This window comes from Pyrgilauda ruficollis, unplaced genomic scaffold (assembly GCF_017590135.1).
Source record: "Pyrgilauda ruficollis isolate IOZ18807 unplaced genomic scaffold, ASM1759013v1 scaffold85, whole genome shotgun sequence".
NCBI classification, from domain to species: domain Eukaryota; kingdom Metazoa; phylum Chordata; class Aves; order Passeriformes; family Passeridae; genus Pyrgilauda; species Pyrgilauda ruficollis.
In genome coordinates, this window is record NW_024530488.1 from 2,651,520 (window position 1) to 2,664,211 (window position 12,692).

General features: G+C 41.0%; 1 protein-coding gene across 5 annotated transcripts in view; it reads right to left on the minus strand.

The window, feature by feature from the left end:
• The window catches only part of USP9X (ubiquitin specific peptidase 9 X-linked), a 96,704-nt gene extending 84,036 nt beyond the window's left edge, over window positions 1-12,668 (minus strand). For 3 of the 5 annotated variants that reach the window (XM_041487923.1, XM_041487921.1, XM_041487920.1), the window contains exon 1: window positions 12,316-12,666. The gene's annotated coding sequence lies outside the window, so the exon portion shown is untranslated. Of the gene's footprint in view, window positions 1-12,315 lie in introns of all 5 variants that reach the window. The other 2 variants (XM_041487922.1, XM_041487924.1) reach the window with 2 other exon arrangements.
• Between the last annotated feature and the right edge of the window lie 24 nt (window positions 12,669-12,692).

The following is a 12,692-nucleotide window of genomic DNA, read 5'->3' on the forward strand; positions in this document are numbered from 1 at the left end:
TAATAGTAGTTTTTACATCTAATATTCTGCAACATTATCAACACATTATGGAAATTTTTACACAATGTATAAAACCAACACAACTTACTGCTTGGTTAACTGTAAATAATTAAAGCATGATACAGCACCTAACACAGGTATTAAATTGTAAGCAGATTATGTTCTTGAATCATGACAAAAACAACTTTGTGAAATACCTAGATATTTTTAAATGCTTTAAATTCAAATATCTAAGCATTCCTGTTACTGTACAAGCGGTAATTTCACTTTTTTTAAAACTCTGCTTTTTGTGTAATGTTTAATCAGCACAAACTAAGCACAAGAACCCAAACTCCACCATCATCATTGTCAAGTGTAATTCAAATATCTCTAATACAGAAGAAAGCGACACCAGCATTAAAATTTGTGTTTCAATAAGCTTCTTCACAACTATTTAACAAACTTAGCCAAACTTCCAACTAGTTTCAACGTACCAACTGCCTACTCAGCCTGGCAGTTTTTGTACTGTTCCATGCCAGATAACTGCAAGTAAACATTTTGACATTTTCTGCTGCCTTACAACCATTTCAGTCAGAAGATACTTAGCCTGAAAAATCAAGCTTGCACAAGCTCCCTAGAGGTGTTACAAGATGATAGCTCATGTCTTTTAATATTGTCTGCCTTAAACATGCTCCATTTCAACCAAACTCATACAAGCCCATCTTCCTAGGCAGACTGAATGCTCCAGAAATCCCTGAAAATTATCTCCTTGCTCCAGAGAACTTGTGTAACAACTTCCCTTAAAAATCTTGGCCTCTCTATAGGGAAGTAAGAAGTGGCAACAGAACAGCAGTTTTGTCTTCTGTCTTCATGCTCCTTCTGCCAACACAAAAGGCTGTAGTTTGATAGAAATGCAAAAAGATACATAGAAAAGGAGGTTGGAAAGGAACAAAAAGCCCCTAGAAAGTACACTAAGAACAAAGCAGGGTTGGAAATAAGAGAATTATTTCCACTGTGTTCACCCTCCCCTGCCAGAACCAAGAAGTGACACCACTGTCCCAGAAACACAGTATTCCTGTATCCATAAAGCCTACTAAAAAGCATGTCATAACCTTCTTTACTGAGAAATGCAGGAGAAAACAACCAACTAAGGGAGAAAACAATCATCCTAAGGGTTGAGGATGGGTTTAAGAACTGTGTTGCAGCTATCTGAAAACCAGAAAGTCATTCAAAAAACCCACAACTCACCACACACAAAATAAAAAAAAAATCCACAACACATACTGCTGCTGTTCTCCCTGCATTGAAATAATCCCATAAACTACCAATCCCATAAACCCCCTTGCTCATGAGCCCTCCCTTCAGTCACAAAACAGCCTACAAAGATCCCATTTAAGAGCTGAGCCTACCAACAGGCCCAGAGAGACAAGAGGAACACTGGACCTGTTCTTCTCAGGGACAGTGCTTAAACCAGCACCACATGAGAGTGACAAAACTCCAATAAGGTGGGTTTGCTACCACACTGTGCATGGATCTATTCTGCTTCCACTGTTGGAATCTCGGTGTGCAACAGCAATCTCATCCCCCAGTACAAGTATAATATCCTGAGAAGTTTTAGAAAATAGGTCTCATTGTATTTCTGCATGTGGACAAGCATTCACCCAGTGCAGAGCCTCTCAGTCCGTTTGAAATCAGGGAGGTCTCCACAGTGACAAGAAAGGAAGGAGGGTGATCCTGCTGGATTCCATCCTAACCATTTTTTCACCACTATGGAATTAGCCCTTGTATCACCACATCACCAGCCAGATCAAGAAGCCAAGCTGGCTGAAAGGTAACTGGAGGATAGGAATAAAATCATTTTAGTTTTCAGCTGCATCATATGCCCTATGAACACTAACAATGGCAGGAGAAACAGGAAGAACACATAACCATGAATAGAACCAACTCTTTCAGCATTACTGCAAATCTCTCATGAAATTACACCCTAGAAGAGAAGGGAAAAGGAAGGAAACAGAATACAGACAATTAGAATTAGCACATATTTAACTAATATATAATCAAGGTTCATGTACATTATGGCACAAATGAGCCTTCACAACACAGAAAAGTCATAAAGAGCAAAATTCTTCCCAAGCATAATGGATATCACAGGAAAATGCACACAGAGAAAGCTGTTTAGCAGATGATAAATGCCAGGAATGTCAGTCCACCAACAGCACAAGTTCAGTCATAAAAGAAATATTAAGCAGCCACAGCAAATAATGCCAAGTGCAAGAAGTCTGAGAAGGTGAAGGCAACAAACTGTCCTGGAAATTATGATAAAGCCAGTGGAATACTCAGCAGATTGCAATGAGTCAGGAAAATTATTTGGCAGTAATACTTTGAATACTCTCACTACAAGCAGACGACTTAATGACAAAGCCACAGCAGGTAACACCACATAAGTTGTAAAACACAGAAGGTGGCAAAAATTTTATTTCTGATGACGACAATAACAACAAAAACCAAAAATAAAAAAGAAAAAAAAAAAAAGAAAAAGAAAAAAAGAAAAGAAAAGCCAGAGCTATGAAACTGTCAGCAAAACAACCAAACTCTACAATTAAAACATTACCTGGAAACTCAGGTAAAGAAAAAACTGAACTAGAGATGACAGAGCATGAGTAGCTGAGTACAACAGCTACATCCACTGTGACAGTCAACATCTTAGGACTTTTTCACAAGTTTTCATTTAACAAAATTACATGAGAGACAGACACAACATGCTCTCTGTATTTGTCAAAGGCTGAATTTGTCATTTTTCTCCTACCTAATTGGAATTTTCAGAGTAATCTGGTTTCCACTGTAATTTCATTTCCATTGACCTAAGTCCCCTGGGTAAACAGTAATCAACTGAGGCACCAAGAAGAAGAATTGTCAGTACCTTATTTGTCACAGAAGTTTAATGATGTTTTATAAGGAAAGAAACAGAACTTCAGAAATAAAAGGGAAATCTCTGGCTTATAAAGCAGCTAAACAGAACTCCACAAAGTTAATTCTGTGTCTTGTACAAAAACATTGCTGGAAAACACACCAGCCTTTTTCAGATTCATTCATCTTTTCATCCTCCTCTCATTCTTCTTGGTATTGACAGAAAGAGAAAACTCAGAAAGAGCAAGGAGGCACAACAGAAATTTAAGCCAACAAAACTGTGTAACACCTGAATATCTAACAAAAATCCACTCAAAAGCTATGACAAGAGGTAGGTTTGAAGTTCACAGCCTCCGTGCCCCAGTTCTTCATCAATAACATAAAGACAACGCAAACTTTTTGATTCATGTTCAGTTGACATACAGGATGAGAATGGAAAGAACCTGAAGAACCTATCAAGCTTATTAACAGAGGAATAATTCTACTCAGAATTTAGACTGATGTCACACATGCATTTACAAAAAGAATTCCACAGATAAAATAGTGAATGACAATCCAATTCCATCTGACTGAATGAGTCAAGGATCCAACGGGAGGAAGAGCTCCTAATTAAGGGGAGGCGGGGAGTTTAATGACAAGCTTCATTCTCCTATTTCCCCATTTTCCCTGTTTATATAAACTTAGAGGAACCTGAAGTTCATGACCAAGTGCAAGTTCCCACATATGGGTCAGAGCAATCCCAAACACAAGCACAGGCCAGGTAAAGGATGGAATGACAGCAGCTTTGAGGACTTGGGGCTGCTGGGGGACAGGAAGCCCAACACAACCCAGGCAATGTGCACTCACAGCCCAGAAAGCCAAACGTGCCCTGGGCTGCATTCAAAGCTGCGTGGGCAGCAGGGTGAAGGAGGGGATTCTGTTCCCTACTCTGCTCTGGTGACATCCCACCCCAGTGCTGTGTCCAGCCCTGGGGTCCCCAGCACAACAAAGACCCTGTTGGAGCGGGTCCAGAGGAGATCAGGAAAAGGACCAGAGGGCCAGAGCAACTCTGCCATCAAGACAGGCTGAGAGAGCTGGGCTGCTCAGCCTGGAGAAGAAGGCTCTGGGGAGAGACATTAAAGCACTTTCCAGTACATAAAAGGGACTTGGAAAAAAGCTGGAGAGGGACTTCTGACAAGGACAAGGGGGAATGGCTTTAAGCTGGAAGAGGATAGGTTTAGACAAAGGGCTAGGAACAAAATCTTTACTGTGAAGGTGGTGAAGCACTCCAACAGGTTGCCCAGAGTTGTGGATGTCACATTGTTGGAAGTGTTCAAAACCAGGTTGGATCACAGGATCTATTTACTATCCCACTAAATGGTTCTTAAATTATTATAAAATGCTTATATAGACCATGATTCATAATTTTTTCCCAAGGCTCTTTGCATCATTTGTTTTTCACCACACACAATTTTAAAGTAACTTCACTAAGCCATCTGACAATTTGACTAAAAAATTAATAATGGATACATTTTAAAAAATAAGCTTTTAGTTCTGTTGAGAAATCCACTCTGAGATACAAACCCCACGTCCTGATGAAATGATATGCAGAAAACAAACTTTTCACTTCCATTTATCAAGAATCAATAACAAGGCACCTCAAACATCAGCCTCATATCTACAAATGCAGCAAGGCAAAGAAAAAAACTCAACTGATTATATGCACCCTGTGACAAGCTGTTGTCTGTAATGCAGACACTTTCTTATTCACAGATAGAAAGTGTCTCCAAAGTATACCCCTAGCATCACCAATTCTGGGGAAACAGAACATCAGCTATTCAGTAGAAACAAGACAACTCTCCTTGAAAGCAGATTACTATCACCTGACCAAACAGGCAAGTAGAAGGAAACTACAAAGATTTTAACAGTATTTTCTTATTAAGAGAAAATAATCACAAAAATCATGAAAACAGCTTAAGAGAAAACAAACAGTTTGGCAGCCTATATAAGAAGCAAAGTTTTTTATACCTACAGAAATGTACCCCCAAAGGAACTTCTTCACAATTCCTATCAAAGGAAAAATCATTGTGACTGAACTGTTTAAATGTCAACACTGCTGTTCAGGCTTCTCCCCCACCACTTCATTTCTGGAAAGAAGTTCTAAGACAAGAACTTAAATTGATGAAACACACTAGAGAAACTGATTATGTCAAATATATGGAATAAAGAATTCTAGTGGACAACCACAATTTAGAACTTAAGTGACATGCAATGATAAACTCACATTTAAAGCAAATTTTGCTGTTAGACTAACTGAAAGTAGAACTACAGGGTTAGTCTTCATTTTAAGCATGAACTACTACTTATTTATTGTATTTTCACACCCACAAAGAAATACAGTGACTCATCAACACTGCCAAATCCTCAAAGTGTATTTCAGGTGTAGCACAGTGTAAGCACATACTTGAGAGCACAAAGCAGGAGAGAGTTTGATCCTCTGCTCTCCACTGTTGAGTTACTCACTGCTGGCCTACATGAGTCCATAACCTGCACAACACCTCAGCCTTCAGGGTGATACTTGTACCTGGGTAAATGTGACACAAACAGTGCATCGAGTATCAGTACAATTTCATCTTCAGAAAAAGATCATCTTCTCAAGTACCATCTAAGGATCAACCAACACAGTGCAGTGGAATCTCCAAATTAAACTCTTGTATTGGCTCTCACCTACCAACAATGAAACTAAACCACTGTCCTCCTCCAGCTGCCTCCAGGCAACTTATCCTGAATTCTACTGGTCCCAAATATTCATACCATTATCAGGAAAGTGACAGAAAATAAAAGGAACATTCATGACAGAATGAACTACCAAACAAACCCTCCTTCATCTAGTCAAAAATCTCAGAATGGTGCAGATAAGTGGAAAATTCCAGCCATACACCTGCTAACCAGAGGCTGGGACTAATTGGGGTTTTTTCATTACACATTAGCTTACAGCAAGGTTTCACTACCACTGAATTCACTGATCATCTCACTGAACATCACTCAACTGATGGTTGCTGCATCCATTCAAAAAACAACAACAAAAAAAAACCCCTCAGTTTGGCAATCCTATACATGGAAGGAAAAGGAAAAAAAGGCACAAAGGAAATTCATGTTTTCAGCTGCATCTTCACTAGACATGTGACAAACTATCAACCACAGCAACCTGGCTGAACGGCTACAAGAAGACACACTGTAAGAATTTTCAGGCTGTGCTGCTGCCTAATTGCCAAAACTATCACAAAGACATCCTGACACAGCAAGAGAACTGTAAAGCACTTTAGAAATCTGACATTACCACCTCACCTAAGAAAAAAAGTCAGTACATCATCCTAGAAAAAGTCCCATTGCAGGAGTGTGCACGTGTGTGTCTATATACACACACACACCACTCTAAGTATTCAAGGAAAAGCACCTGGGATTTTAAGGCCCCACTGTGGTTAATAAAACACTGTCTGAAAGACAGGCCAACACACATGGAGAGCTGTGCAAAACTGAACCTGAAACTGTAGAACCAGCCACTTGAGTTATATCTTCAACCTCCAGAGGATTTATGTCACAATTTGAGATTAAAAAAAAAGGAAATCCTCACAGCTAAAGGATTCAGGAAAACACATTAAAAGAAAACATCAGAAATTACCAAACAATTAATATTCTATTTCTAAATCAGAAATTTACAATGTCTAAAATACAGTTTAAAGTATAGTTTAATATTTTGGTTTATCAAAATTTCAGGATTACATCAACATATTTACTTATAAATTAAGTTAAACAGATACATCTTTATCATTTAAATTTCAAATTCATTAACTTGTCCTGTTGAAATGCAGTAAAAAACACACTGAAGTACTTTATTGCTAAAACAACAGAAAAACATTAAACATAAACAACTCAAGGCTAATTTACCAAGATGCCAGTATGTTTGCACAACAACATGAATTCCTATCTTATATTTAAAAAGATACTTTTCTTCTCCTCACTGTCAAATTTATTTCTGGACAAGAAAATTGAAGTTCCACCCACAGCCAACACAGGCCTGTCCCCACTATCCCACAGCACTGTGGCAGTGAGGACACCCTCCTCCAACCAAAAAAGCCTCTCTGGCAACAGAGAGATCATAACTGACACACATCACACTGACTTCTCTTATTGAACACATTTCTAAACAATCTTTTTTTCCTTCTTTCACCATTTCATGTTGCTGCAGCTAAGACAAACCAAACCTTTTCCTCTTCCCACATGCAGTCCTGCTGAAGCTCGAGAAAAGGTTAAGCAGCAATTAAATTAGTTAAGGACTGAACCCTGTGGAATTTGGAACGTGCATTTTTCTGTCATTCCATGTGTCATTCGACTGTTACAAAGAAGTGCTACTTGTCTTAAAGGCTCTTCTAGGGACAATTTTCTATTACTTGACTTCTGGGTATTTTACATGAAAGCTTAATGAAAAGACAGCCCTGAAATTCCCTCTGCATACTTTTCATTACTTTGAAGCAGTCACTTGAACACTTCTGTTATAAAAAGAAGTATTTTGCAATTTGTAACAGAGAGGATATGAGGAAACTCATGCAACAAGGACGTCTTGCCTTCCACACAGTCTTGAATCCCAGCTTAAAAATGGAATTTGGAAAAAAAGCACATCTCTAAGGAATGATGCAATGCGGAATTCCCCTCTTCTGAGTAAATCCACAGCTAAATGCTAACTACCAAACACTAGGATTTACTGAAATGTCCATGCAAAGATCTAAAAGCAAGAAAATCACATTTTTCTGTTAGCAGTTACATGTGTAACAAAAACTAAGTCACTAAACAGGGTTACATAGTGGTTTTGTAAGCAGATCAAGGATGCTACAAATAAAAGCTTCCCACAGTAACATTCCTGATAGTTACCCATTACTCCCAAAGCATCTTCAATCTGACTTCATGAAAATGGTTGATGATACCAGTGTTCAAAATACACCTAGATCTTAAATTTACATCCCATGAACCTCTTTCAGAGCTGTACTGACACAAAGTCAACCAAAAGCAAGTAATCATTCTCACAATCAAGAGTAACTAACTCTTTAAGAACATCATATATCAACAATGTTCTTTTAAAAAGCAAGCTTGGGAACATACCTATATCCCAGTGGTTTGCATTTCAAGCTTTATAATTTTTATTTGAAAAAACGTCAACAACTCACAACCAAAAAGCCTTAGTAACAGGCAGACTGAATTCAACTCTCAAATAAAATGAGTAACTAATGGCTTCTTATAAAACAAAGCAAATACTAGAAAATTCACAACAGAAAATGCAGAAGAAACTGGTTGTGCTGTTAAGCTCCCTCAAAAAAAAGAAACAACCAAAAACTAAAAGAGAAGCAAAAAGTTTTAATACTAAGTCACAAATGGCTACTTTAAGACCTTACTTACTTTCCTCCCATCCTCTCCAGTGAGAACAGCTATTAACAGCTCTCCTGCAATGTCAGCAACACCCCATTTTAAATTACTTTACCAACCCAGATCTACAGAAGATGCTCCATGCACCAATGGGCACAGGTGGGCACTGCAATTATCAGAAAGGCAGCAGTTGACATTTTGAGGGTGCAAGGTAATGACAGAACAGTTTTCTGCCCTATCTACTGAAGACTCTAAACAAAGTATCTAAATCCCCTAGTGCAGAGGACACCTCTGTCAACCATATTCTCAAGCCATGTTCTAGCCTTAAGCATAGGAGAACCAGGCAATACAACATAACTGTTCTAAAAAGGGAAATCATAATGAATTATGGCCCTCATAATAAGAGTGTGAGAAATTTCAGATGTTCCTACATTAGTAAGAGAACAAAAAACTAGATTTTATACATGGAAAAAAGTCACTGTGTTTCTTCTAACACGGAATCTTTCTAACACAAACTTCGCAGATAGAAAAATTCAAGTCTCACTGCATGCAAGTACGTGCTAATAGAACCAACTTGGCCTCTGCTCTGGAATATCAGAACAACGCTCAGTTATGTTAAAAAATAAAGGTAATGCTGTGTATTTACAGATCACAGATAACAAGTGTGATATGGACAAACCTACAGGAACAGCACACAACGCTGCCAGCTTTGCAAAAGACAAGGACTACAATGAAAGACAGAAATTACCAAGCTGTGTTCCAAAACATACCCTGAAGTACAGCTTTGAACTTAGAATTCTGATTTTAAACAGGGGTCATGTGGACAATAAAACTGGGTGCAGCTACACAGAGGATGAAGAGAAGACACGTCCATGTAAGAAACACTTAAGATACCTGCACAAGAGAATCCACATCCAATTACTATTAATGCTCACACCCAGCAAACAACTGTCTACACAAAAGCCTTCTCATTTACAACTTTTCAAATTAACACAAAATCCAGCAAAGTTTCTTACATCTTCACACTGGTCTCTGCAAGTGCTGGATAAGCAAGGCTCTTGTGATTCAAGAGAAAGAATTAAAGTAAGTACAATAATTACAAGGGTTTTGCAGGGTTTGGATTATCTTTAAAAAAATAAAATCCTGCTTTAAGTTAAAAACAGTAAAGGACACCTTTGATTCATTTGCTTCACAAATGAGGCTATCTTGATCTGGATGTTTTTAAAATATACCTATTTTTGATCTTTCAGAATAGATAAAACAGTATTTCTTTTTTAAAAAAAGTGAGTAAATACATACCCACACACATACATATTTATATACACATATACAGATATATCTCTACACTCAGAGTATTACCTAACATAAAAGTACTTTCCATTCAAATATCTGAAATAATTTCTGAACTTGTCTAAACCAGAGCAGGAAGGGCAGAAATACTTTCCATGGAATTTAATATATTTTCAATACACACCTGACAGAAACAGAACTTCAAAGCCATTTAAAAATAAATTGTTCAAACTAATAAATAAATTAATTCCTACCCAAGGCTGTACTAATACTGGAAGGTCCTAAACTAATTTTAATTTCAAATATAAGATGTCTTGGAACAAAGGTATTACAGGTACCTTTATTTTGTCAGAAGTCTATTTAATTCTGCAAAATAGACATTAATCACTATTTTAGTTTATTTTGAGACTCTCATCTACGAATTTGGGCATATTAATAAAATGCATAAACCTATAAGTGTGCCTCTAGAACATAGTTGCACTGGTCTGAGTACAAAGGCACCACAATGAGGGGAATAAAATGTTTATGTAAGGGTGACAGTGTTCCACAGAGATGGAAAACAGTTTTGCTACCACTATCTTTATTGATTACCACCTCCAGATGTAGTCTTCCTGTCAATTCCATGGGCAGAGAAATTGCCACAAAGGCACATTCTGCAAGACATGGAGCAGCAGCCAGGCAAGATTAAGACAGAAGCTTCCCAAAAGAAACACCCTGAAGACAAACTACACAAAAGGAAAGTACAAGACCCTCTGGAGAGGGAAAAGTTACTATGATACAATCTTACATTTATTTCTGGTTAACTCCCTCCCCATAAACATGCTGATAATTTGAGTTTCTTCCACTGCAGCTTTATGATTATGTTTTTGGGTTTTGTACACAGCTATCATTAAGCATCACTGTTGTCTGGTGTACTGCAACAGAATAATCAATACATGTATTCTGTATGCCTCCCTGAAATTCTTGGTATCAGCTACTGTAGTTTGCTGGTTCAAAGAATAAACATTACTTCAACTTCAAGAATCAAAAGCATTGTTTTAGAAAACAAAACAGAAAAAAACCCCAAACAAACAAACTCCCTTATGTATGACTTGGGTTTTGCTGAAATAAATATGCAACTTGATCAGCAACACTTTTGGTGGGGAGGCCTGACAATTTCTCAAGTAAAATATGAAAAAAAAATAAAAATTCCCAAGTACAATATGAATAATAAAGTTAGCTGCCTACAGCTTTCAGTCACCCCTCTTTCTTACTAGGGACACTGTTTCTATTCCATAATCAATAAAGGTCAATCCCCCAAACACCCATTAACAGCCCCTTCCTAAATGTAACAATTTTACCACCCATTTGTCAGGCCTCTTGAGAAGCTGCTGAAAAACCCGGCTTACGTGATCTGTCACAGCAAGTGTTGCCACAAGTATACTGAAGAATGCATAACAGTATCTCAATTCAACAACTTTTTAAAAAAATACAGGCCCCAGCTCCGCAAGTAGGTCAGCAAAAGCAGGCCTTGTGCTGGCTTTGAGCCTGCGGCTTCAGAGGGTCTTTGGGCTGATACAAACGTCCAGTGATATGAACACAGCTGCAAAACTGCAAGTATAAACCGAGTTGTACAGATAACATGAAAACAGCTGAGACAGACACAATATGTCTGCAGCGAGCCTGGGAGTCCTTTGAACATTTAATTAGAACAATTCTTTTCTGAAATGTTCTTTTTTTCCTGTACAGCTGCGAGCTACTGCAAATCTTCAAAATACCTAACTGGACTTCTGAAGGAGCAAGCTGAAAATTAAATATCGCATCTTAAAAACTACCCCAACATTTCTGGATACCTCTACAAGGTAAAAAAAAATCACTCAAGAACAAAATAAGTAATTTTCAAAAGCTATTCCCACTGTATACAAACAAAGCTGCACAAAGTGGGAAAGCACATGTTAACACACAAAAACCCCAACAGCCCATCCAAGTGGTGAAATCCCGTTTTCTCGAGGACAATAACAGTGAGTATCTGCGGCCAAACTACACGCAACTACCTTTGCCGTACACGTCGGGCAAGGGAAGAGGGCTGTCCTGCCTAAAATAAATCGCTACAGACAAGCCCTGAGACACAACTCCGAGGAGAAGCGGCGCGGTGAACTGCAGGAATTAGATGAAAAAGCCACGAACGCTTTTCGTACATGGAAGCCGGGGCGCTGGAAGCCGAGGCCAGAGGAGTGGCCTACGTGTTAACAGTGTTTACAGCGGGCGTGAACGAGCTGCTGCTGCTGGATTTCATTGAGACGGTCGGGAAAGCGCCTCGGCAGGGCCTGATTTCCAGGCGTCGCCCGGGCCTACGCGGCCCCAATCACTCCACCTCAGTAATGGCGTTCGGGGCGAAGGGAAGCGAGAACCAAGGGAGGCGATGCCGGTGCAGCGCTGCGGGGACGCACCGGGCCCTCCTCACCGGGGGGTCCGGCCAGAGGGGCCCCGGAGAGGCGGTCAGAGCCCCCCGAGGGCGCCGGGCGCTCCCCCCCGCCGGCAGCCGGGGATGAGGAGCCGTCAGCCATTTTCCCTCGCCCTCCAAAACACGGCGGTGCGGGGCCGACACGCCGGGGCTCCGAGGGAGGCGCTGCCGCCGCCTCACACCCCGCGGGTCCCGGGGAGCTCCGTCGTCGCCCCCAGCCGCGCCCCGGCCCGCGGAGCCCCATCCCCGGGGAGCACAAACAGCTGCCCGGCCCCGCCCGGGCACCGCTCCGCACTCACCCCCGCACCGCTTCCCCTCGTCCCGCGGCGGCTGCTGCGGCGGCCCGGAGCCCTCCTGGGCGCTGCCTCATGCCCGGCGGCCGGCGGGGCACGGTCTCATGCCAGGCCGCGGCTCTGAGGGGGCGGCTCCGCTTCCCCCGGTTCCCACTCGGCTGAGCTGCGGCGGGAAGCGGGAGGGCAAATCCGGCGCCGCTGCCCGCGCTCCGGGTGCCGGCCCTGAGCGCTTCTCTCTCTCTGGGGCGTTTTTCCTGCGTCACCAGCTGCTGCCCGGCGGCGGCGGCGGCCCTGCCTGGGCTCGGGCTGGGGCTGGGCCGGGGCCTGCGCGCTCCGCTCCGCCCCGTCCGGGCACCGGGCGCACGCGGGGGGGGTGGGCGGAC